Genomic DNA, 27,990 nt, shown 5'->3' on the forward strand with positions numbered 1-27,990 from the left:
AGATTTATAAGCAGAAGATTATTAGGCAGGATTCTTGGCAACAAGACCTCTAAAAGAGTAGAAAAGCAAGACTGCACAAGAGGGGAAAAAATGAGCTGTGAGAAATAATTGTCATGGAGACCTCACTTACCCCACAGGGAGCTCTGGAGATGAGCAGCCTCTTCAGTGTTTTCCCACTTGGAAGCAAATGGAGCAGACCATTGGACCCTTGCATGGACCGTTCTTTGCATATGGGCTGGCTCATTCAAAGGCTGTATGCGTGGGCAAGGAAGCTTCTTTTTTTTTTTTTAAAGATTTTATTTATTTATTTGACAGAGATAGAGACAGCCAGCGAGAGAGGGAACACAGCAGGGGGAGTGGGAGAGGAAGAAGCAGGCTCATAGCTGAGGAGCCTGATGTAGGGCTCGATCCCATAACGCCGGGACCACACCCTGAGCCGAAGGCAGACGCTTAACCTCTGTGCCACCCAGGCGCCCCAGGAAGCTTCTTTTAACTGAAGCAATTCCCAGAGAAGTCAGCTGAGAATTATCAGCTGCCTATGTTCAGAGAAGCTAGGCAATGAGTGCCCCATGCTAAGGGCAGATCTGGGTGTCACATCACAGCATCTACTGCAAATGATAGCCACTCAGTAACTATTGGTAGAAGTTCAGTTTTATAAGTTAGCTTTAAAATTACTTTAAAATTTTATTTTTTCAGCACCACTGTGCATATTCTACCTGAGCACTGGATTCTTTATTATTTTCTGAACTTTGACTCTGAGCTCATTTGATATTTATAATTGTCTTGTGGGGAAATAAGCTCCCCAGGGTTGGGAAAGATTCATATCCACATCATGCATCTTGCTAGTCAATGGACAAGTCCTCCCTTCCTGTATCATTCAGCAATTAGAATTTCAATCAACTCATGGCCCTAAAGAAATCCATCATGATCAAGACATCCACAGTAGATTGACAACAAAGATAACAGTTAAGGGGAAGTGGCATCATATGCTAATGAGTTGGGGGTTCCTGAGAGTTAGAGCCAAGTTAGAAGGAATGATAGCTCTTGCCAAAAATCTAAATCAGAGAGATTTTTCCCTTGTAAAAAAAAAAAAAAAAAGTTTAATTAAAACAAAACAAGAAAAGCAGCCAATAAGTTGGCTGAGCAAGAAAAAATATTTTGTTTTATAATCTATACCAAATGAGCCAGCTTAATTCATTTTATTGAAATAGTCTAGACCCTCTTCTGTTGGAAGAGGATCCCAAAGCTCCCTCTAAGTATTGACCTTGATCAGCACATAAGCAGGTAGGTGTTACACATTTTGGTAAAAGAGTAGCAAAGTGAGCACTGATTCTCAGTTGTTCAAATGGTTGGTTTATTGAATATAACCTCAACCCTATTTGAGAAACTTTGCTGATGGTTCACTTGGTTTCTAAACTCTGAAACTTCCAGAGAACTCTACCAGGAGAACACTCTTTTACATGAGGATGGGGCAATCTGGCCCTGAGAGGTTAGAAGTCTGTGGGCTTGTTTTCATTGCATTACATGTGGCAATAGGGAGAGGGGGATTTGGAGAGAAGCTAATCATGACCCATTTGGGAGGATCATGGGAGACTTGGTCACTTGCATCATTGCCTCAACCTCTTCCATAGATTAGGAATATATCCCTTGCTACCTCCCGTCAAAGTAGGATGACTCCACCAAACAAGTTGAGCAGATCTATAAGAAGTTAGGCTATTAAATACCAGCCACTAGAAATAACTGAACGTTAGGTTCTGCAGTTCTCAATTCTCTGCCCACCCTCCCTGTTCCACTGCCTCCTTCTCTTCCTCCCTCTGTCCCCTTCTCCCTCCCTCCCTTATTATTTTTTTTCTAAAATGTCTAGATTATCATTTAATCATAAACTAACTACATCACAGATTTGGAAAGCACTTAGAGATCCCATAATCTAATCTAATGAAACAAGGACGACCTCCTCAATATCTTCCAAAAGATTTTGTTCAGCTTCAGTTGAAAGAGTTACAGTGACTCATCTCATTGTGTTGGAGGCAGCCTTCCCCCATGCCATCAATCTTTCATTGACTACTTCAATGCATCAGGCATGATGCTACAAAAAGAGTCTAGTCTGGATAATTCTAGTCTTTGGAAATATCTTTCTTTCTCTGAAGTGGAAGTCTTCCTTCTCTGGTTTTCAGGCACTGGCCCTACTTATACTTGTTAGAGTCACATAGTAAAAGCCTTAGCTCTCTCAACAACAAAACTTATGGGTAGGCAGTATGGCATAGTACTTAGGAGCTTTCACTATAATGTCAGAAAATTAAAAGTATTCCAATTTCAATCTGATTTTTGCTGTGCAATGGGCAAAGTACTTAAATACTCAAAGCTTCTGTTTCATTTCTTTTAAAATACGGGTTTTAAAGTTCACAAGAATGTGCTCTAAAAAAATAGCAGTTATAATCGCACTTATCTAATAAGTTTGAGATGAGAATTACACGAGTGTCCATGTAAGTGCTGAGCATTTCAGCAGGCATCGTGTAATTACTTGATATATAGCAGTTTTTTACTATGAAATGAAGGATCTTTCTCTTGATAGAACAACTGAGGCAAACGGCAACTAGGAAAAAATTCAGCCACTGGCAATGTTTTTTCTGCCTTTTTCTTTGCTTGCTCCATGTACTTTTCATGTTGCTGAGCCTTCTTGACACTTATACAAAGTGTATTTTAATATTGAAACACTTCAAACATGAGTTTAGGTGAAGGATAGTTGATTGTAGATTGGACAAAATAGATTTGTGATAACACCTGTTTTGTTTGAGATACCAATTAACAGACAATCACTATAATTTCTGTTACTGTGCCTGCCTATTATTTAGAGTTTTAGGGAGTTGGGTAAGTCAGGAGTTTTATCCCTGTTTTATCCCATCGAATGAAGAACCTTGTTTTATCCCATTGAATCATTCTGCTCCTTCATTCCACAAGCATTACATGGACATCTGCAATGCTGGGAACATAAAGTTGAATTAGACATGGTCCCTGCCTTCCAGAAAACCATAATTTGGGGTGGAAACAACAGACATAACTCAGATAGTAGCAATGAAGTACAGCCTGTCACCATGAGTCTAACCTCTAGTTAGACAGGTGACTGGAACAGAGTATTGAATTAGACTCTTCATTTGCATAGAAAGAAACGAGGTTGCTTTTATTCAGTACTATACAAAGAAACCAACAATTGAACAAGGATTTTCAGTTCAACCAGAACTTATTGAACTAGCTATTTACCTGGTACATAGTCCCTTAGGTGTCATAGTCAATACCAAATAAATAAAATGTTTCTTGTTCTAATAGAAATCACATTCTGGAGGGTGAAGCAGACAACTATACTGTAGGAGGACAGTGATGCATAAGGAATTTTCCTCAGTGATAAGAATATTCTGAAGAAACCAGAACACTGCAAAAATTGTACCTCTTTCTGGAAGAAAGTTCGAAATTTTACATGGAATTAGTAAAAATTATTTTATACTATGTCCTAAAATATCAAAGACTTAAAAGATTACTGAAGATGACATCTTTCTTTTTCTTTCCTATCTTGATGTTTGATGAAGAGTAAAATACTGGTTTCATTTTTCCCTGTTGCTATCACCTCCCAAAATGTGGTCATGTATTATTTTCCTTGTTTTTCTCCCCAGAGCAGGAGTGCATGTGGATAATGACTGCTGACACAGTGTAGTGGGTAGACAGTGATCGTGTAAGGTCACAAGAGTAAAGTAGCTAATTTTGCAGAGGGACAAAGCAGGCCTACGGTTCAGACAAGGAAAGGCTATAGGATTCTTGACTATTTACTCCTGTTCAATCTTTTCATAGAAAACCATAAAATGTCAAAGTCTCTTAGTAAAGAAGCATAATAAGTCTTTGTTTGCTTCTGGAGCAATTCCTTAGAGACTTCGATCAATCAAAAGGATGCCTCCAGGCCATGCTTTCTGGGAGAAGATCTTTGAAGGTATTGTTTTAGAGGCTGTAAATCTACTCTGGTGTTTGCTGCCTGTCCAGACCAGCTTTAATCACTTACCAAACAGAATCATTTGTAAGACCAAGGAAAAGATAGGCCTTCCCAAAAGGACTTTTATTCTCTTAAATCTCACCTCCATCTTTTGCAGATCTCACCAGGATATGAAAAGAGGCTTAGTTTCTTAGTAAGTCAAATATATCTCACTGGATTCTGAGACCAGGGAATTAAGAATCAATACGATGCTAAGATATGAAACCTTCTGGATGATACAAACCCACCTACAGGCAAGATTCAGCAGTAAGGAAAGCAAATATTACCGCATAGGGCCCAGAATAACATGCTTTACCTTAACAAGAGGGAAAAAGTTCCAAACCCTGCTTTCAGACTGGAAGGCATGAGGTTCTCATTAGCACTAAAGGGATAGGGTCTGTGAGGAAAGCCAGACAGATGTGCTTTGAGAGGCAAATTTAAATACTGAGAGTGGTAACCTTGTACAGAAGAAGCTTTCGCAATTACTTGTAAGGGATATTTCTTATTTCAATTTGAAAATGACCTAGAAGCAACCAGCCAATTGATACCTCTCCTCTGACTAATACAAGCCTCCTGCATCTTTACTCTCTTGCAGACAAGAAAGTGTGAGGTGCTCTGATCCTCCTCCATAGAATCGAGTACATGCAGGAGTTGAGAGGAGAAAAATCACATCACAAAGACAAGTTAAATGAACAGTTTGTGGCTGATTTTGTAAGGAAAGTAAGAGTGGTCGCCAGAGCAAGTCATTTTACAATGCCTAAGTGTAAAGCTGTTAGTCGGCAAGAACGAGTTCACAATAAATTGAGCATCAATACAAGAATACGAAAAAGGTGAAAAACAGTAGGAAAACTTTTGAAAATGAAAAGAGCTAGACCTCAGGATTACTGTAATTTTGTTTAGGACTCAATGACATCTTTACTAGGCTTCTCTCCAATTTCCCCACTTTCCCTCTGTGGTGCTATTCTTCTTCTTGGCCATAGCGAGTCTGTAAGTGTAGCAGATACGTAAACAGCACAACTTACTTTACAAAACAGTTAAAATAGAAGATCCAGACCGACTTTTCTTGGGAATATAGATAAAGATGGGCAGACTTGATCTCTCAATGCTACTAAGCATCTTAGGGTCAATTTTAAGCTTCTTAGGTAAAGGCTTATGTCGTTTTCATAGTTATAATCAGAGTTCTTTGCATATTATGGATTCTATAAATTTTTGTTTAATTAAACTGACATTTCCCATTCTCATTAAATACATAAAAATGTCCACTTCCTTCTATAGTGAAATGTTTAGATGAGATTGATAATTAACTCCATGGTATAAATTCAAAATCACTAAAAAAAACCCAAAAAACAAAACAAAACAAAAACCTTGTGCACATGCGAGCAGGGAGGGAGGGGCAGACAGAGAAGGACAGAGAGAAACTCAAGCAGACTCCCTGTTGAGCACAGAGCCAATGCGGGGCTCAATCTCATGACCCTGAAATCATGACCTGAGCCAAGACTGTGACCTGAGCCAAAAGCAAGAGTCAGGCGCTTAACCAACTAAGCCACCCAGGCACCCCTAAAAAACTTTTTTGATTCAGAGTTAACTTTGATTTTCCTTAGTGCCTTACATTGAGACATTGAGACTTATTCTTGAGGCTTTATACATTTTTTCCCCATCATGATGGTCTCAATTGTCGCAATGAGCAGAATAGCCTGAAATTGAGATGAGTATGTGAAATATTGCAATGAGAGGGAGGATTTTCTCTGCTTTATATAAAAATACTCTTGGGCTGATTCCATCCATTTCCCTGTTTCCACAGGGTTCATCTAGAGATTATGGCATCCATAAAATTAACAATATTCTGTGATCCTGACATATTTGGTTTCCTTTAAATTATTCTAGAATATTAAAATATCATAGGTCTGATAAAGAGCATCCTGGGATATATTGCTAACTTGCAATAGTGTATAGACGAAACTAAACTGGGTTGATAATATTGTGGGAAAATGTGGCTCTTCTCTTTGAAATCTGTTCTGAACCTCTAGGAAGAATGATTTTCTCCTACTCTTTTACTCTTACAGAAAGCTATTTGTTCTTCTATTCCTCCTGTATTCTATTTAGCCTTTTTCACACTCCAAGGCATTCACATCAGTTTGTTTCATTAGATTTTAGCCTTCAAGAAAGCAGAGATCATTTTATACTCTTTTTAAATCCTTCACAACTTGCCTGTATTTCAGAATTTCCTCCATAGCAGTTCTAAGGGGGAAAACACAGTTTATTAATAAATAACTCAAAATTTTAATGTGAATGCAAATGTCAGAATATTAAAAAAGTCATTATACTAATCTTTTCATTATCTTTGCAGTGCAGTAGTCTCCAAAGTGGGGAGCATGCATCCCAAGATACATTTAAAAATCTGAAAATCATTAAGTGAAAGGAAGAAATTAGAAAATCGATGTATACTTATTTCTAGCTCATTCTTTACACTTTTCGTCAGAAGTTCTTCAGTTCTTTAAATGGGAATTCACTCAACATGATCAAGTCAAGGAACTTAGTCCCTAATGACTGGGAAGGGAAAATGCATATAAAGAAAATCAGGATCCATGGAAAGTTACAAATGCACATACCCCCACATTACATCATTCTAATATTATTTTTTTATCTTTTTGGTTGCTTCTCTCCCTTCCTTGAGTTGGGTTAGGTTCTTATTGTAGAATACCTAAGTAGAAAAAAAGTAACATTGTGTACAATTAATAAATCAGTCAAACTCATAAGAGGGGACAGTCAAAATTTAAAATATATACAAAAAGTTTAAGCCATCCCCCCAAAATAAAATAAATGTATACAAAAGTAAAATGTATACAAAAATGATGGATAAGTGATGATATATGAAATATATGTATATATATTTATATATATATACATATTCATATTTATCACATTTCATTCACTTTAAGAGTCTTCAAATGCTAAAATGTACCAGCAATTTAGTAATATTTCCTGAGGGAAAATAAAGAAAGAAGTCCTATGATAAATGAATATATAAAGTATAATTCACTAACCAGTTAAAGAAATGTTAAAATGGGGGAAAATTGCTTAAAACCCCCTTTTATGTCTTCTAGGGCTGTGTTTTTCTATTCTGTGGTATCCATGGCCTCCCTGCTATCCACCTTAAATTTTTCTGGAACCAGTTTAAATATTTAAATAAATAGGGTCTTATTAATACCTCTTGTAGTTTTCTGTTTCATTTAAATTTATCCAGTCACTTTAATATCATTTCAGAATCTATTACAACATAAAGATGTCTAAATAACACTTTTTATCTTTTGAATTTTCTCCAAAGACAAATGAAATCCCAAACCAAACAACCCTTATTTTGCGAATATTTTTTGAACACTAATAAACAAGTGAATGGATTTATAAGCCTGGATGATTTGTATGCAAATTTAAGGGCCCATTGAGTTAAGTCAAAATCAACAAATCACAGTTCAAAGTCGTAGGGTGTGTAAATGTTTTCTAGTTAATAGATTGGTGAAGATATTTAATTAATAGATACTTAATTATTGAGTATTGATTAGTAGAAAACATGGAATGTGCTATGAATTCTTTTTTTTTTTTTTAAGATTTTATTTATTTGTTTGCCAGAGAGAGAGAGCACAAGCAGGGGGAGTGGCAGGCAGAGGGAGAAGCAGGTATTTCTAAGAGTATGCAATGAGGCCGGTTCTGAGAGTGCACCAAAAAAATGCCAAAAAGTAGAGCCAAATATATCTGCCAAGGTGAAATATCTAATAGAAATCCAGCCGGCAAATGAGAAAAATGGCTTACAGAGAAAGAACCCCAGCATCACAAGGCAGGTTAAAAAGAAATTTGGGCTGAGAAAAAATAGTTTAATAATTGGTGCACAGATGTGTGCGTGCGCACACACACACACCCTCTGAAATTATACCCAAGACTTTTAAAAATATGCGTATCCTATGAACAAACACTTCCGTTATCAGAATTTCTCATAAAGAAATGAATTTAAACGTTCATAGCCAATCTGTAACTATGCCCAGCAAATTTATCCTATTTTTTAAAACTTTCTCCTATACATTTCTAAAACATTTCCTTAATCTAGGAGTCCTTCATTTTTTTTTTACATCCTCCAATATATAGTTTATAATCATCTAATGATATTTATAAATAAAAAAAATCTAGTGATACCACTGTATTACTGAACATCTTTAAAATGTTCTCTTTGCTTTTGGGACACAGTTTAATGTTTGAAGTCTTCATGGTATCATCTCCGACCACTTCAGTAAGTTGACAGTTGAGTCTGGTGTCTGGAATCAGATTGTATGAGTCAAATCCAGCACCCCTTGCAAATTCACTGTGTGCATTTGAACAAGCTACAGAATTTCATTTAGCCTCTGTTTTTTCATTTGAAACTGTAGATAAGAATATCTACTACAGAAGGATGCTGTCGGGGTTAAATAAGCTAATAGTTGTAAAGTGGTTAACCTGGCTCTTGGCAAATAGGATATGTTATCGATTATTAGCTTTTTCCTCTTGTCATATTAGACTAGTTACTATTCCTTAGAAATTACACATATTTGCACAAGCTCTTTTCCTCTTGAAAAGAAATTCTTCTGTCCCCACAGTTTTACCCAGTTAAATTGAACTCAACTTTCTTTTTTTTTTTTTTAAGATTTTATTTATTTGAGAGAGAGAGAGAGAGCGTGTGAGCTCACACAAGCTGGGGGGAGGGGCAAAGGGATAGGGAAAAGCAGACTCCCCACTGAGCAGGGAGCCGGATGCGGGGCTCCATCTCAGGACTATCGGATCATGACCTCAGCCAAAGGCAGACACTTAACTGACTGAGCCACCCAGGCGCCCCTCAACTCAACTTTCAATATCAGTTCAAGCATTACCGATCCAGATAGTTTTCCCAAGCCCCTGCCTGAAGCAGCTTTTCTTCCTTTTCTGCTTCCAAAGCAACTTCTGAGCATGAGATCAAAGTTCTTACTGAGCCATACAAAGAAATGCCTTTTACTGATTTGTTAATCTTTCCCAATGGATTGTAAGGTCCTCAGAGGCTGGGCCATGACTTATTCAGTGTTTATCCCATAGGGCCAGACTCTGGGTCTGGTACATGTTCAGGCCTTAATATGCATTTGTTTATACACAAAATGTTCAGAATAGTATTATTTATAAGCAATAAATCAAAATAATATGTAGAAGATATATAAAAAAATGTGCAGCAATCAGGAAAATGATTAAATAAAATACAGAACCACATCTGAACTGATTTATGCAGGCATTAAAAGTGTTCTAATACCATGTAATAATAAGGAAAATATGTGTGATATTTAATTATGTGAAAAGCAGTTACAAAATTATCATATACATATAAAAATAACAAAGCAAAAGAATAGAACATATGTTAATATTTAAATAAAGAAAATATTAAAATAAACATAAGAAAGGTTAAGTTTGTTTATCTTTGAATATTGGTGCCGTGAGTGATTTTATTTTTCTTTTTTCTACTTAATGTATTTTCTTAATATTCCATCATGGGTATAAATTTTAAGTACTACTATTAAATATAGTTTTATTTTTAGTAAAAATAGCTTTAAAAACTTCAAATAATATTGAAAAGTGTATACAATATTTAATTATAGAATTCCAACTGCAAAAGCATTTTCATGTTAGCTGATTTACTTAAATAACTGTCTGACCTTAGAAGTTAAAAAATCCAAAACATCTCACATTCGGAGAGGATGAATGAAAGTTAGGTTTTCACTTGTGAAAGGACAAACTGTCCCACATGTGAAATATCAGCCACTCCAGGGAGTGCACAGACTAAACTATGAGGAGGGCCTGTTTGTCCTGGACACCTGTCACTCTAAGTGTAGCCACTGTTTCCTGTTGCATGTTCTGTGGGCTGACCATGTGTGCTGCTAGACTCATCTATTCAGCTTCTTCTCCAACTGGATAGAAGGACACAATTGGACATATTAACTCACAATCAGGTTGCCAATAAGGACTAAATTAGTATTCCTCTCAGAGGTATTTCCATTCAATTAACAGATCATATAAAACTAAAGAGATTTAGGATCAGAAGGTAGATAATGGAGAGATTTCAGATCAAATGACCGTATATAATGACAGTGATCATTAATATTAATAAAATAAAATACATAAATCTAGTACAATGTAAATAACATATTGAACAATGAAAACTTCAATCAAGATATTAGTATAATCATAAACACATAATAATGCAATATGAGAGTTATTTAATTTTATGCTGGACACAATGTTATCTACCTTTCTATATCCACTCATTTAAATCCTCACAAAAACCTTGTGAATGAAAGTAAAATCCCTCATTTTTGATATGGGAAAACTGAAGCAGACAGAAAAGTGTTATATAGCATGCCGAGGGTCAACAGAGCAGGTGTGTAGATCAAGTCAGTCATGTTCTAGAACGTGCAATATACAGTCTTCATGTATTTCTGGGCAGAAACAAGTTCCCTATGCTCATGAAATCCAATAGTAAACCCCTGCTCTTCTTTATCTAAAGGGATAGTCTATTAAAAAAATTCTTTAGGGGTACTTGGTGGCTCAGTCGATTAGACGTCAGACTCTTAGTTTCAGCTCAGGTCATGATTTTGGGGTCATGGGATTGAGCCCCATGTCGGCTCTGGGCTCAGTGGTGAGTTGGCTTAAGAATCTCTGTCTCCCTCTCCCTCTGCTCCTCCCTTTGCTCACACTCATGCTCTCTTTCTTTCTCCAGTAAATAAATACAATCTTTTAAAAAATTCGTAGAACACCTGATAATTGTTAAATGTATTGCTAGGTGTGGTGGGGATGCAAAATAAAAGATGGTGGTTCAGAGCTTTGGAATCTGACCGACCAATATGACCTCAAAGCTCCGCTCTGCCACACACAGTTACGAAATCAAGCAGGTTGGTTAGCCTTTTGTAAAGCTCAGTTTTTGATTGTTATTTATCTGCAAAAGGGATAAAATGCATCACAGCGTTTTATGAGCAGTAACAGAAAATTTATGTAAAATATTTAACATAATGGCTTGGCACATAGTAAACATTCCACAAAACTCAAAATATGGGTCTATGTACCCTTTTAGAACATACACATGGCTATGAATATCTTGCAAGCTTAAAGTGTTTAGGATACTATTTATATGTTTTTTAAAACCCCCAATTTTTTAATAAAAATCAAGAAACTTAAAACACTCATTAATCTCACAGTCTTTGACAAATGCAAGATAGTACACTTGCATTTAGGAATGGAAGAATGATTACCTTTTTATCTTTGGTTAATGAAAATTATGAAACCCTACTTGTTTCAACATCGAGAAATATAGTTCCCCTTACACGTGTTCAATTTCCACATTTATGTACAGAGTTAACCTCTTTTAATCGTCCCCCACAACAAATGTTTTTGATGGAGGTTCTTTTTCCTGTTCTTTCCAATGTCACGGCAACACTCCTGTGATACTGACTTGGAGCACAGAGCCTTGGCCAGAGCGTATGGTGAAAACCCCCACTGGAGTCTCCACGTTTAACTGGAAGGGAATTGAATGAACTGTAGCAGCCTGTCCCCTCCCTGGAGGGCAGATTAGATGACCCAATACAGAGTGTTCATTTGCAGTTTCTATGATTCCTAAACAGAAACAAAACATTGTCTCAACCAAAAAGGGAGAAATGCTGTTTTTTTCTGAGAAATGTTTTCATGTGTTCCTGCCCTGCATGCTCACTCTTTGGTGACCCTGCCCACAATTTCAGCCATACGGATGGACAGATTCCCATACTTATTGGCAAAATATTTGGAGACATCTTCAAGGCAGAAGCTGGTAGAGAAAAAGAGGTTTTTCAGTTTTCTGTATTCAAATAGGAGGTGCCTTGAGTCATGGACTCTTTCTTGCAAAGTATAAGAAAATCTTATACCATAGCTCTTCTTTCTTCTACACTAGTTCTGATTATGTCTATTTGGAAGAAATGTCAGAGCATACTGGTAATGTTAAAGACAGGTCAAGATGTGCCAGTGTGGGGGAGGACATCAGCTTATGAGTCCCTTATGAACTCTATAAAATTATAAAATACGGTGGCTGGAAAGAACCTCAGAGATCTTCCAGCCCAGTTCAGGGTGACGTGTCTTGTAAATTTTAGGGTGACTCTGAACCCAAGATCTAGAGTTCATACTCTTAACTACTGTACTATATTGGAAGAAATAATCATTTCCAATAGGTTTTATTTTTTTTTATTAAAAGCTTTTTATTTATTTATTTATTTGACAGAGAGAGAGAGACAGCCAGCAAGAGAGGGAACACAAGCAGGGGGAGTGGGAGAGGAAGAAGCAGGCTCACAGTGGAGGAGACTGATGCGGCGCTCGATCCCATAACGCCGGGATCACGCCCTGAGCCAAAGGCAGACACTTAACGACTGAGCCACCCAGGCGCCCCTTCCAATAGGTTTTAAATACCAAATAATCAGAGTTCTAGCAGTTCTTTATATTTGTGTCACACCTTGTTCTCCCCAAAGTACTTTTACATATGTTTTATCATTTGATATTAACAGCAAACCTGTGAATAAAAGGGACAAGAACCCTTTTCCTCCTTCCATATGTACATACTTGGGTCCCTAAGATGGTAACTGACTTGTCTGAGGTAAAATGTATGACTCGAGCAGAATGTCCAGACTCCTCATCATCTTGTTTTATAAATATCATAAAGTGGGGAATATATGATTCAGACAAGAAAGACTAAGGTATCTCCTGCTAAAAGCAAGAAACTGTATGATTGGAAGCAACAAAACATAAGGTACATGGTTGTGTTTATAAGAAACAAAATTTCTAGAAACCGGAAATAAGATGTTACTTAAAAGTAGAAAGCTAAGCATGTAACCTGAGACATTGTTTGCTTGGTGAGCTCACAGGTGACTTACTCAGAGGCCTATGTTTCAGTATGTACTGGGGGATAGGAAATGTGAAAATGATGGTAAAAACACAGATAATGGTGGGGACTTCAAAGAGCTCTAGCTCTATCTCCTGTGTATAGAATATAGTTGAATATTGTTTCTTTAACTAACAGGCTATTATCTTATTTTTACAAAATGAATTTAATCTGTTCACATTTAATACGATTATTGATATAGTTGAAATTATTCCTGCCGTGTTATCTAATGGTTTTTATTTGACATTCTTCTTAGCATTTTTTTAGTATGATATTGTATTTTTTGTCTTGTTTGGATCAGTAAAGTTTTTCTTTATTCTATTTTCCTGTAATTACACAAAATGTATACTCTCGTTTGCTTTCTTTAGTGATTACCCCTAAAGAAGTAACAAACATTTCAACTTACATTTTTCAATTGTATCTTATTTACTAATAAGGCAAAAAAAATGACATGATTTCAAACCCCTCTGTCACTGCTGCATCCACTTAAAGATTATCTTGGAATTTAATTTAGAGAGATCTATTTGTTTTTTGACATTATATATACAACATAATTTAGATTTAAATGTAGAAGTAATAATTTATTTGCTGATGAGCTCATCTTAAGTCTTTCATTTTTCTTTCCCTTGAATTCATTTGTCATTTTGCTGATATTTTTCTCTAACATATATTTCAGAAAGACTTTGTGAGTGTTTTATGTTCTGCATTCTGATATGCTCCAAAATGTGTGTGTGTGTGTCTGTATGTGTGTGTTTGCTTTTTAATGCTAGCTCAGTGGTAGAATCTTAAGGACAATGTATAAAATGAATAGAAAAAATGCTAGGTAGGTCCTAATAGGAAAAACAGGCCAATGCTTTTGGAAGAAAATAATTCCGAATAGGAGCACCAGATTTTGTTTCATCTTTTTGCAAAAAACATCCAGATTCATCCACCTATTGTACTTTTTAAAATCTGTTATCAGGCTCTCTCATTCCATATCCCGAAGGAATTGACTTTTCTCAGCTACACTGACAATAATTCAATTCAAGTCATCATCACCTTCTACTTGCCAGTGACCTCCTAAGTAATCTTTCTGCTTCTGCTCATGCCCTCTGTAATCAATTCTGCAAACAGAAAAAAGAGGTGGTTATTTTATAACATATATCATGTCTCTCATCTTCTCCTTTCAGTTCATTTAGCTACATTACACATATTAATAACTATGTTCTGTAAAATGAAAGACCTAATCTTGAGTTCCATTCTGGCTAATATTAGTAATTGATGCAGTTCACTCTTTTATTTGAAGTCCTCCAATGGCTTCATATTAAACTTCAGGTGAAAAAACACAAACTCCTTTCCATTTTAACTTCATGTGTTTTATGTGTTTTCCTTTGTTAGTTCAGTATGGTATCAACAAACAAGCAAGGGCTTAAATTCAAGGAGAACTGGGTGCATTCAAATCTTTCCTTTCCTTGGACAAACAATTTAATCTCCTAGAGTCCCATTTCTTCCTCTGCACAATGGGTTTTATAATAACTTTTATAATGGGTAGTTATGAGGTTTAAATGATCTAATGTAGGAGGTACTTTTTATAAGGTGTGTGCCCAACCATGGCATCATCCTTCTTTCTGTACAATCCTGAGATTCTCTAATGGTTCCTATAAATTATCATTCTTATGTCAACAGCTATTGAATGAATCACAGGGATGTACTTGCAGTTCATACCGTTGCTTCAGACATGGCAAACCTTTGAGCCCATCCATTCTCCGATTATCATCATGGACCTTCCATAAAAGGTAATATTTTCTTTCTTCCTTCTTTCCCCATTTTTTGGTCTCCCTCTTCTTTTTTTTCTTTCCTTCCTACTTCTTCTACTCCATAAAATAGAAAATATGAAGAAAATATTTTATTAATTTAGGTTTCCATTTATTGAAGCTCTTACTGAGTATTATTTTAATGTACTTTGTCAACAGGACTAATTCTAAGAAAATGAGTTCATGCAAATTCATTATATGAGCATTAGAATTATTACTATTACTTCTTAATGGTGTAATAGCAGTAGAATATTGTAGCTCATTCTATTGCAAGCTTCCAGTAATTCTAGAGAGAAATGATTTTTGCACTATAATTTGGTGCAGACTGTATGTAATTTCTCTGCTAACTTTTCAGCACCACAATATTTATGACCTAGGATGTTTGGGGGAACATAGACTTACGTCCATACATTTGCTTCATGCTCCCCACCTGAAATCATAATTCTTCAGGCACCAGATTCATTACCCTAGCAGTCTGTGACCTGTGGACACGTGTACTCACTCAATACTGAGAATAAACAAAGAGACATTAAAGTGATACATAAAACCAAACTTCTCATAATATGTAGGCGTCTATTTTATGGAAAGAAGAAATAACTCTTTTTAAAAGTATGAAAATCTGGGCAAGCCTGAGAGACATGATAATTATTATAAAATTAGCTCAGGATTGAATGACACTTTTCATAATTTTGAAGTGTTGTTATGTATGTTATTTCACTTTATCCTCAGAATGATCCATGGTTTTTTTGTTTTTGTTGGTGGTGCTGGTTGTGGTGGTATTTGTCACTATTCACAAAGGAGGAAACTGAGGAGTAGGGAGTGTAGTGATCTTGCCTAAGGTCCTAAACCCCCAAATGACAGACTCCATCAAAACCAAGTTTTGATATCACATCACACCCTCTGATATTACCCTCATCATTCTATTTACAGCACCCCCCCTTATCTGTGGTTTCAGTGACCTTTAGTCAACCCTGGTTTAGAAGCAGATGGTCCTCCATTTGACCTATCATCAGAAGGTCAAGAGTAGCCTAACACTGTGTCACAGTGCCTACAGCATCCCCCTCACTTCATCTCATCATGTGGGCATTTTATCATCTCACGTCATCGCAAGAAGGAGGGTGAGTACCAGGCAACAAGATGTTTTCAGAGAGAGTCCCCCTTCACATAACTTTTATTACAGTATATTGTCATAATTGTTCTATTTTTATTATGAGTTATCATTGTTAATTTCTTACTGTGCCTAATTCATAAATTAAACATCATCGTAGGTGTGTATGTATAGGAAAAAACACAGTCTGTGTAGGGTTTGGTTCCATCCATGGTTTCAGGCACCCACTGTGGGCCTTGGCATGCATCCCCCATGAACAGGGAGCTAATTGTTCTCATCGCTGTTAATTGCAGATTTGCTTACAGGGTTTCAGTACCTTTAGATACTTAGTTCTTGCTTTTCATGACCATCACCAAAGCCTCTTTCCCTGCCTTTCATGGAGGTTCTGGCAATAGTCCCAAATACAAACAAGGTCAAGTACCTTCTCTGCCGACTGACTTGTCATGGAAACTTGGTTATGTCATTTACTGTTTCTGATACTCAATTCTTTATTTCTTCACCTGTCAGGGAACAATGTTATCTCTTCCAGATTGTTCTCAGAGGCTGTATTTTTGAAAGTAAGCCAAGCGAAAAAAAAGTAAAGAAAATAAAGTGAAAAATACATTACAAAATGCAAAATGTGATGCTCTTCCCTCTGTCAAGAATACCTAAAGCTACCCTTCCTTCCCCAGCCCTTCGAATCTTGTAGAACACAGTTGAAGTGTAGTTCACAGAGATCTGTAAAGATTTCAAGTTTTCTCCAGGTTTTTTATGTAGCACTATTTACACATCCTACATGTTGTATACCAAAAGTTCTAATAATGCACCTATTAACTTGGAAGCCATATGAGAGTCTTCATACACATACCATCACTTAGCAGGGGTCCAGAACATGCTAATTTTTCCATAAACATCTTTGAAAAACATAATAAAAATATAAAGGGCACGATGATGACAGTGATGATTTTGATTATAATTATAATAATCAATTCTCTATTCCCTGAAGATATTAGGTGGTTATTCTAATTTTTTTGGTCTGCCCTATTTTATGATTTTAGTTGATTAGTTAGTTACATGCCTATCTCTCCTCACTTCACCACAATTATGTATTTAATTATTTGATAGTAGAAGGTCATTGTTTTTATTCATTGCTGTGCCTTTAGTACTAAGTGTCCAGAAAATAAGTTGGCACCAAGTAGCAATATATTAACTGAAGGAAAAAAGGAAAGTCATTTCTTCAAGAAACAATTACTCAAGCTGTGAATTGGATTGCTTTTGGTCTTATTCAATAAAATGATGAATGGAAAAAAAAATGATTAGCCTGACTTAATTAAAATTTTAAAACTTCATCTGTATAAAAAGATATTGTCAACAGAGCAAGGAGAAAAGCCACAGACTGAAAGAAAACATTTACAGAAGATGTATCTGATAAAGGACTGTTACTTAAAAACTTACAAAGAACTCTTAAAGCTCCACAATAAGAAAACAAACAACCTGATTTAAAAATGGGCCAAAGACCTTAATGGAAACCTCATTAAAAAAGATACCCAGGTGGTAAATATGCATATGAAAAGATACATGTTATCAGGGAACTGCAAGTTCAAGCAACAATGAAACACTGCTACATACCTATTAGAGTGGCTAAAATCCAAAATCCTAGCAACACTAAATGCAGTTAAAGGTGTAGAACATCATTGTTAGTAGGAATTAAAAATGGTACAGCCACTTTGGGAAATAGTTTGACAGTTGCAAATGAAACTCAATAAGCTCTTACCATACAATCCAGCAATCGCATTCCTTGCTATTTATCCGCACCTGAATTGAAAACATGTCCACACAAAAACCTGCACACAGATGTTTATAGCAGCTGTATTTATAATTACCAGGATTTGGAAGCAACCAAGAAGTCCTTAGTCCTTCGTCAGTAGGTGAATAGATAAATGAACTGTGGTACACTAGATTGTGCAGTTTTGTTCAGGGCTAAAAAGAAATGAGCTATCAAGTCATGAAATCACATGGAGGAAACGTAAATGCCTACTCCTAAGTAAAAGAAGTCAATTTGAAAAGGCTACATACTGTATGATTCCAACCATATGACATTCTGGAAAAGGCAATATTGCAGAAACAATAAGGAAGAAGAGTGGTTGTTAAAAACAAACACCCACCTCCCCTCCAGCAACCCTCAGTTTGTTTCCTATAGTTAAGAGTCTCTTATGGTTTGCCTTCCTCTCTGTTTTTATGGCGGGATGGAGTAACTGGGTGATGGACATTAAGGAGGGCACTAGATGTCATGAGCACTGGGTGTTATATGCAACTGATGAATCACTAAATTCTATCCCTGAAACTAATAATACACTATGTGTTAACTAAATGAAATTTAAATAAAAAATTAAAAAACAAAAAAACAAGATCAGTGGTTGTCAAGAGTTGAGCGGAGAGAGGGATGAGTAGAGTACAGAGGACTTTTAGGGCAGTGAGGCTATTTTGCATCATACTACAGTGGTAGATACATGTCATTGTAGATCTGTGGTAACCCATAGAATGTATATTACCTAGGATGACCCCTCATGTAATTTACATGTTTTGAATAATAATGATATTCCATGTAAATTCACAGACTGTAACAAATGTACTGCTCTGGCACAAGACATTGGTGGAAGAGGTCATATACATGTGGGAACAAGAGGTATATGGAACTCCATGTCCTTTCTGCTCAATTTTGTTGTAAACCTAAAACTGCTGTAAATATAAAGTTTATATATTTTAAAAGTGAAAGAGAACATGTCACTATGTATATCACAGATTAACAAAATAAGAAGATATTGGGAGAATTTCATTATAAAACATTTGACCATTTAAATGAAAACTCAACTTACTTGAAGCAAACTTAAGGAGAAATAGAAAATATTCACGAAATTGTCAAATTCTTAATTGAAAACATTTCCACAAATAAATCTAAAGGATCAAATGTCTTCATTGGTGAATTCTCCTAAACATTTAAAGAAAAGAAAACAATCTTAAACAAACTCTTCCAGAGAACAGAAAAATAAGAAACATTTGCAAACCTGTTTTATGGGTCCAGCATGACCTTAACACAAAACTTGACATAAACCATGCAAAAAAGAGAAAGCAAGTATAGGCCAACATCTCTCATGAACACGCACACAAAAAAATCTAAAGAACATATTAGAAAATTGAATCCAGAGATATAGAAAAATAGTACTTTATTATAATCACACTGAGTGTATTTCAGGAATGAAATGTTGGTTTAAGATTTGAAAATAAATCACAATATAACAGAATAAAAGATAAAAACCATATGAAAACCTCAAAAGATACATAAAACGTTTTTAATAAAATTCATCACCGATTAATCCATGATGAAATAGACATAGAAAGAATTTTCCTTAATTATCTGATAAAATATAACTACACACAGAAACCTCTAAATCTTATTTGATTATCAAATATTAAAGATACACATTGAAGTCTGGTAAGAGAAATGGATATCCAATGATATAACATCTGTCAGTATTTTTATAGCATTTCAAATACAGCAGAGCAAGAAGAATAAATGAGAGGTATAAGAGTTAAAAAGAAATATAACTGTCATTATTCAAGCACAACGTCACTGTGTGTATTAAACATGCAAAATAATTCTATAGATAAAAAAGTACATGTAATAACTGAAAATAGCATTGTTGGATGTGAAGTGACATGTAAAATTCAATGATTACTTTGAATTATTAGTAATAAACAAGTCAAATTGAACATTAGAAAACATTTCATTTATGATAGCACAAAAATATCAAATGTCTCAGAATAAACTTAGCAAAAGTCATTCATACTCCACTGAAAACTGTAAGGTATTATGGAGAAAATTTTTTTAAATATCTAACTAGATGGAAGTATATACCAGACTCGTGTGTTTGAAGATTTAATATTTTAAAGATGTCAATTCTTCCTAAACTGACATATAGAATCAATAAAACTCTAATTACATAGCACATATGGCAATTTTTTTGTGGAAACTGGCAAGCTAAATTCTAAAATACATATAGAAATCCAAACACCTAAAAGTATCAAAGATAATCTAAAAGATGAACAATGTTGAACAAACGCATGAACTAACAGATTTAAAAATAAAACAATAATAAAACAGTAATTTAAAGTTATTATTTGGGCACAAAGATAGAGATATAGACAAATGGAACATAATAGAATAGCTAGTTTTAGACCCAAGCATAAATTGTCATTGATTTATAGTAAAGTATTGTGGCAGTGCAGTGCAGTGCGGGGGGGGGGGGGGCGGGGGATGTGATCTTTTAGATAAATGCCTTGAGAGTAGTTGTATATTCTATAAAAATTAATTTGACACCTTTCTCCTACCCTGCACAAAAATTTACCTCGTACGTACTGGAGACCTAAAATTGAAAGGTGAAGTTACAAAGCTTCTAAAGAAAATATGGGGGAAAACCTTCATGATCTTAAGTTTGGCAAAGATTTCTTAAACAAGAACACACTCAGGCACACATGCACAATCACTGACCATATAGTGAAAGATTGATGTATTAGATTTAATGAAAATTGATAATATTTATTCATCAAAACATACTATTAAGAGAGCTATCATGCAAATGGCAGCATGGAGGAGATTTGTAATCATAGATCTGACAAAGAAATTGTATCAAAAAATAATTGTATATTAAAAATATCACAAATTAATAAGACATATACAACAGTACAATTTAAACACACGTCAGGGACTTAAATAGACATTTCACAGGTGGCCAGAAAGCATTATTTATCATCAGGGAAATGCAAATTAAAACCATACTAAGCCCTATAAGCCCATCTGAATGATTAAAATTTTAAATATCTGACAATGTCAAGTGCTAGTGAAGAAATAAAGCAACAGGATCTCTCACACAATATCGATGGTAGTTCAAATTGGTAAAACCACTTTGAAAACTGTATGGTAATGTCAACCAAAGTTGAGTGTATGCATACACAGTGGCTTGGCTGTTGCCATGCTTGCTAAATATGTAACAGAGTGTGTGCACATTGCACCAAAAGACACATACACAAATGTTCAGAGAACTTTATTCATAATTTCCAAAAACTAGAAACAGCCCAAATATCCGTTACCATTAATAAATTGTTACAAATTCATACAATGGAATATCATTTAGCAATAAAAAGAATGAACAAAGGCTATGACACAATCAAATGGATAAATCTATAATCATAATAATGAGCAAAAAAAAATAGACACACAGTTGTTCATACTATACTATTCCATTCATATAAAGAGATGAAAAGTGCTTTAAGCTGGTAGATATCAGAATAGTGCTTACTTTTAAGAGTTGACTGTGAGGCAGGGGGATGTGGTTGTTTCTCGAGTGTAAATTATGTTCTATATTCCTAGAGATGATTACATGCCTTCAACCACTTTTTACAAATTTTCAACATAAATACTTAGTAGTATATATATATATAGTATATATAGTATACTATATATAGTATAGTAATATACATATATTTACATATGGTAAAAAGGTAACAAAAATGTTTTGAAGTATTTACCAGATTTGTTTTATATATACTGCAGTGACTGTTGGAAGATATACCTAATGCTTTTTTGATTCTTCATTGAACATTGACTTTGTCCCAGTGTGTTGTGCCAGTTATGGTTGGAACAGGAGAATGGTTGATATCGGGTTTCTGCCCTTGTCCCAGCTTACTAATTAATAGAGAGAGGAAGAGATGTGAACACAAATAATACAAGGCATAAAACGATGTGAACCACCCTATGGGCTAAGCAGTGGGTCACCGGACGTCTTCAAGGAGGATGGCAACTTAGTTGGATGTTGAAGCCTCACTAAGATTAAAACCAGTGTATCAAGAAATGGCTTTTCAGCCGGGGTGGGGGGAAGCATCACAAAAACTTGCAAGTGTGAAAATGTAAGAGGTGTGTGTGTGTGTGTGTGTGTGTGTCTATGTGAAAATATAAACTATGAATATGGTCTCTGTGACAATTGTGAGTGTCATCTCCAGGCCAGCAGGTGAATTTGTTGTCACTGAAACATGTTAATAAATTGAGATTCAAGAGCTGGAAATCTGTTGGGCAGTTTCTATTAACAGAACACAAACTTTGGTTTCTATGGTCATATTTCCAGCATTTGGAGAATCGTAAAGTACCTGTCAGTGGCCAGAGTGTTTTGAGGGGACCTTTCCTGGAAATCTTGGAAAATGCTTCTAATATAAGAACCAATTGGATGATTTTGCTGAGATGTAGAACTTGTGCCAAGGAGCAGTGGGCAATAGAACTTAACGAGCAGCTTGAAATTAGTTCGTGGAGGATCAGCAGATCTAGGCTCAGGATTTGGTGTTATGATCAGGAGTGTTTGGTGGTCCTTGAGCAGGAGTATGACCAAAAAAGCCACATTGAAGGACAATTGATTTGACATTGAATGGAAGACTACCACTGCTCTAACAACTCAGTATATATAACCAGGACACAAGTACTTATATGTGATGTCTATGTACAGATTTCTTTCCATATGCCAAGAATCCAAGGAAAAGGAGGGAACCAGCCAAGGTGACGATGCCCAGAACTTAATTTTGCAGGGAGTAGAAGCAGGCCTGCTCTTGCCTCAATCTTCTGGAGTTCTTAGCAGCGGCAGTGAAAAAGAAATCCTGCTAAGTACCAGGCCACATCTGTGCAACAGAAACAGATTCATGCACACAGCTGGGGTTGGTGATTTCCTAGAAATAGGCTACATCATAGGTGATTTTCTCTGCTAAAGCTATGATTTTGGGTGGGTAAGGGTAATAGAGTGTTTTTGGGAGGTGGGGGTAGGAACAAGGATGGGAGAGGGAAGGGGACATTGTTGTCTTAAAAAAGGCTTCTTTATGACTTCGCCTGTTTTTATGACTGTGGCATGTCTCCTGAAAAATGATTTCAGGGATTATACTTCAGGTCATCTTCCTCATAGTGATAGTTTTAAAGATTCTTGGAGGATGCTCTCTGCTCTTTGTACAGTATGAGCCCTGGGCAATGAGCCAAAGTTGTTTTAAATCTCAGTTGAAAGCTCTGGCTCTTTGCATGTGAATATGTGCCAAAAGGAAGTCTAATAACTTACCAAGTTGAGGCACCTCAGGGAGGTCCAGAAGCAGGAATTTTTGAGAAGGGGTTTAGGGAGCAAGGTTATTAACTCTTGACCTAACTGTAGCCCTATTTTGAGCTACTATTTGTATTTGGTTAATTGAGTACATTTTTCCCCCAAAGACAATCAGCCTGAGAGTCCTGAGAGCTACGTTTTCTCATTGAAACTTTTAAATGGGGGTACCTGGGTGGCTCAGTTGGTTAAGTGTTTGCTTTTGACTCAGGTCATGATCTCAGGGTCCTGGGATCAAGCCCCACTTCGGGCTGTCTGCTCGGTAGGGAGTCTGCTTCTCCCTCTCCCTCTGTGTGTGTTCTCTCTCTTGCTCCTGCTCTCACTCTCTCTCAAAAATAAATAATAACGTCTTAAAAAAAAAAAAGAAACTTTTAAATGAACTGTGCTATCGACCAACTCCAGTTATCAGTCTATGCCTCACTTTTCTCCTCTACAAAATAGAGAGAGGATGCGTCGGACATACCTCATTAGTGTATCTTTAAAGTGAAAGTTCTGTGACAGAGCACAAGATAAATTATCTCAGCAAATTATTTGCCCAGCATCTCTTGTGCCTGTACAAACAGCTACAAGGAATTCAGAAAATACTTAGGAAATACTTCTTTCTCATTTCCAGAAGATAAAGCCATGACCTACAAAGCAGAGGGTGCAAGATTCCTTCTCGGTTGATGCAGTGGATACAGTGGTGTATCACTCACATTTCTATCCCTGCCTTCTATCCTTTTCAGACAGAGTCTTCATTCCCCAGGAGTACTAACAGCTGACAGTTCACAGCTCAGTAGTCCCTATGTGTTCCTTGCACAAGGTCTTCACAGCCAATGACTGGTGGACGACAGAGATAAAGGCCTTGACTCTCTTGCTCACAGCTCCAGAGCTCCCCAAGGGATTGGCTGTGGCCCTAGTACAGATAGTTTTGCAGCCCGACTTCTTTGCACAACTTGCTTCCCCAACAAAATGCCTTGGGCAGCACATATACTAAAATTGGAACAATACGGAGAAGATCAGTGTGGCCCCTGCACAAGGATGACATGTGAATTCAAGAAGCATCCCACATTTTCCAGCCAATGAAGTCTTAATTATGAAAGAAAAAAAATGCCTTCATGCAAATCTTTAGAGTCTGCTTCTGGGGAACCTAACTTATGGTAATTAACCAAGAAAAAAAATGCTATGGGAATTCATAGAAGGAAGAAGGCAAATTCTGTTTTGGGGAAGATGGTGTTTGTGATGTGGTTTGACAGATGTGTGGGTCTTCCACTAGGGTGGAAGAGGTAGGGAAAGAAGTGTTTATTACTATGGTGATAGGAAAGAGAATAATCAATGGCTCAGAGATCAGAGGTATACAAACCTAAAAAGTAAAGTTCAGAAAGCCTGGCTATATGCTCCCTTCATAGGGCACTAGGAGGTCAGGATGAGTTGGAGGGAGAGTATATATAATGGAGAGTCCTAAAACCCAGGTTTACAATAACAGACTAAATCAGAGAGAAGGAAAAAGCATGGAAGGTTTGTTTAGAGGAGGACTTATGCAATATAGGCTATGCTTTCAGAGAATGATTCAGAAGCAAGCATAATGAAGGACTCTAAAATGGAAGATAGTTTATGGTGCTTAATAATCTTAGATTACATAAAAATTAGTAGACTTCCAAATGAAATGAAGATACTGAAGCAGTTTGAAAATATATAATTACAATACTTGGAATATGCCTTTTTTGTTTTTTAACTTAGTAATTATCCAGGCCAGCTGGCTTGAGGATGATGCGGGGCAGGGGGGGAGTGCAGAGGGGGTTATGAGAGAAAGAAAGAATATGAGAGAAAGAGAGAGAATAGTACAAAGAGGTAGGCTACATCGCATATTACCTCATGACCAACTGTTTATGGGACCACAGCTCTCCAGCTCTGCTACCTTGAATTAGTCAGCAAATTGAGTGCCCTGGACTTCTAACTAGAGCGTAGGCTGAGCCAAGCATGGCTGGCTCATATCGTATCTTGGGGTTGAAATTCATCACTGCAGCTTATTACAATTTAGACAAATCATTTCACTTCTCAAATTGTTATATTCTTCATCTGTAGAAGTAAATGGATTGTGATGAAGTTTTAAGAGAACATTGTGTGAAGTGCTTTGCCATGTGTGGTGCATAATAGACACCCAGCACATATAACGCTTGCTTTCATTAACTCTGTCACTAATGGTCTAGACCTTGGGAATAGTCTTTGACACCTCTAAGCCCCTAACTCCTTGTTTGAAAAACTAGTTGGTGACATTTTACAGCTATTACTTTCTATATTTTTAATGCTAGGTTTCAAGTATGATTTTCTTTAAGATTAAATTAAAATAAAAATGCAAATTAGTTAACCCCAACTCAACAAGATAGGTATACTCGTGAACTCACTTCCCAGTAACAGGTGAGGAACTTGAATGCAAGGAGCAAGATACCATTGGCTCTAGTCCCTGCCAGAGTGAGGGTCTGTTTTGGAATGGTCTGGTCAACAAGCACATTGTTTTGCGAGTCTCTGTGGGTGCTAGATCTACCCATTTATTTTTCCTACCGGAAAGATATTATCTACTCCAACTACTCACAAAACATTTACATTCTTTGATGTTGGGTTTGAGCCAGAGCCAAGGGGCCTTAATGCTTCTTCTGCATGAAATTGTTTCCTGTGAAATACTGCCGTGGTCAGGCACTGGCTCAAACCTAATTCATGAGCAGATTCTTGTTCCTCTGCTATGCTTTCAGTTTCCTCATCTAGGTGTTAGGAAAAGCTTCATGGGTATCCAATATGTCAACACATCAGCACGGCTTGGATTTCAGCAGAGACCCAGCAGAAGGCAGACAACAACTGAACTTGCTGTGGCAGAACCTGGACATAATCCCTTTCTCACTTTTCCCACCCTAATCCCTCACAGCTCATCCAGTACAGACTCGTACAGTGTGCACTCCAGATTGAAAAGGGAATCTGAAGGCAGCCCACTTTCCCGACTCGCTCACTCCGTGCCTTAGGAATGGGGGATAGGACCAGAGGGCAGTGTGGTGGACTGGTATTTCTGATCTACTGTAGGCGAGGTTTTCTACTACACATGATGCCACTGCTTGGACTTCTATTGTAAGTCTTTGTGCTCTGTTATTTTCTTTATGTATGTTCTATAGTTCCTAGTTAATGGGGAAAGATTGCTTGGGGTGTGTGCCCCTTGTGAGCCTCTGAAGGCATATTAGGAAAATCTATATACTATGTTGATGTCCAGATTTTCATCTCATCTCTTATCCTTCACCCAGCTACTACTATAGAAATAGCTGTTACACATTTGAAAATCATAGAAAGAATCAGAAGGCTTAGGCTCTCATTCTGGTTCTAACTGAGGAGTGTATATGACTTTGGTAAGTCAGTTGCCCATCCCGAGCCTCAGTTCATTCATCTGAAAAATGGGAGTAATAGCAGGCTGTGCTGAACTTTGGATGAGGTTGCATGAGTGTTCTGTGGATTTCAAAAATGCAACGGGCATATCGAGTGAAATCATGGTTTCACAATTTTACATCAGGCTGCCCTGACCAGAACTTCCCAACCTCTGGACCTCCATCAATAGATATCTTTCCAGCTCTGCTATATGTAGAGGAGAACATAAGACTCATCTTTCATTACTCTTCGACTGCCATCCTTTATATGACTTCCTGGCAAATATACAGTGGTTTATCTGGTGAGGTAATTATGTTTTTGTCAGTGGCTAGGGCCCAAAACAAATATCTTTACTGCCTTTTTGAGATAAATTCTTGTAAAAGGCTAGTGTTGTTGCTGTGAGAGGTGTCTTTCTCTTCAGAAGGGAAAAAAAAGAACCTGCACTGGGCTTCTGATTCCCACTATCTTCCAGATACCACATTGAGAGCTACTTACCCTCTTATTAGAGTAAACTTTACCCCGTATTGAGGGGATCAGCTTATCCCTAGTGGACAGAAGCAGGAAAGATGTGTATATCTCTATAATTTGTCTGTCCTACTATAGCTTATCTTCCAACTTTGTGGACCAATTTTTGTAACTGAACTTCCTTATTCTTGTTAGGACAGCATTGGAAGAGAAGGTAACTGTAGTCAAGACAAGCCAAAGAATGCCAGAAACGTAACTGCCTTGACCTGAATCTCTGTCATGTCATCTTCTGTCCTGATCTAGCACTACCTTGTAAGTTCTGGTCATCTTCCACATGCCAGAGGCTAATTCCTTAGGACGAGGGATATTTTCCAGAACCTTTAAATACCTCAGTGTTTCCCTATTTTCCTGCCTGTGAATAGTGTGGCATCTTAGAGCCAGTTTCACATTTGAGGACTCTGCCTTCATCCAGAACAGTGATGGCACAAATGACTTCCCCATTCAGGAGAGTAAGAAAGCTGTGTAGTTGAAGTGATATGGCCTCCATAGTATGGAAATTTCTGAACATAAGCAATAATCTCCCATTAATCCCACTTATTCCAAGCAGTACCCTCATAGAAAAAGTCAGATAGAACAAGTTTTTCTCAGACACTGAGACAGCTGAGAGCCAGTGAGAGGAAAACCCAGCACAGCTGATTTAGTAACTGTGTTAGTAGTCTCTCACACGTCTGTCATGACTTTAAGTATTCAAACACTTATATTTCATGATCAGTGTGAACCCTACCGCCTGGCCAATTGGTCATGTATCCCCATTTTACATGAAGAATGAACAATGTGAGGTTCATAGAGCTTCAGTGTCATTTCTATGCCACAGTGTTCACACAGCCTTCTGTCACAGGATTCTAGACACTCTATTAAACCATATCTTGATTCCTAGATCGATTTATCCCTATAGATACCTAGCAGACACGAGCTTGTTTTTTCGTGTCCTATCACCTTAGGCTTCCAAGACATGACAGCTAGCTAACTAACATATTGAAGGAGGCTCTATAATTATCCTTTTTGGGAAGAAGTGAGTGTCTTCATTTTCTCAGAAAAGAAAAAAACATAAATAAAATGGATGCCTC

General features: G+C 36.7%; 1 long non-coding RNA gene and 1 other non-coding gene across 2 annotated transcripts in view; both read left to right on the plus strand.

Moving 5' to 3' along the window:
• LOC148109425 (uncharacterized) overlaps positions 1-27,990 on the plus strand; it is a 229,174-nt gene that overhangs the window by 94,295 nt on the left and 106,889 nt on the right. Inside the window, exon 2 of the long non-coding RNA XR_015725627.1 lies at positions 14,619-14,728. This is a non-coding gene — a long non-coding RNA (uncharacterized LOC148109425). The remainder of the gene's footprint in view (positions 1-14,618; positions 14,729-27,990) is intronic.
• LOC123797988 (U6 spliceosomal RNA) lies at positions 23,966-24,069 on the plus strand. Its single transcript, XR_006781143.1, has one exon. It is a non-coding gene; the product is annotated as a U6 spliceosomal RNA (small nuclear RNA).

The sequence above is a fragment of the Ursus americanus genome, chromosome 9 (genome assembly GCF_024610735.1).
Source record: "Ursus americanus isolate L20-20 chromosome 9, mUrsAme1.1.p, whole genome shotgun sequence".
Taxonomy (NCBI): domain Eukaryota; kingdom Metazoa; phylum Chordata; class Mammalia; order Carnivora; family Ursidae; genus Ursus; species Ursus americanus.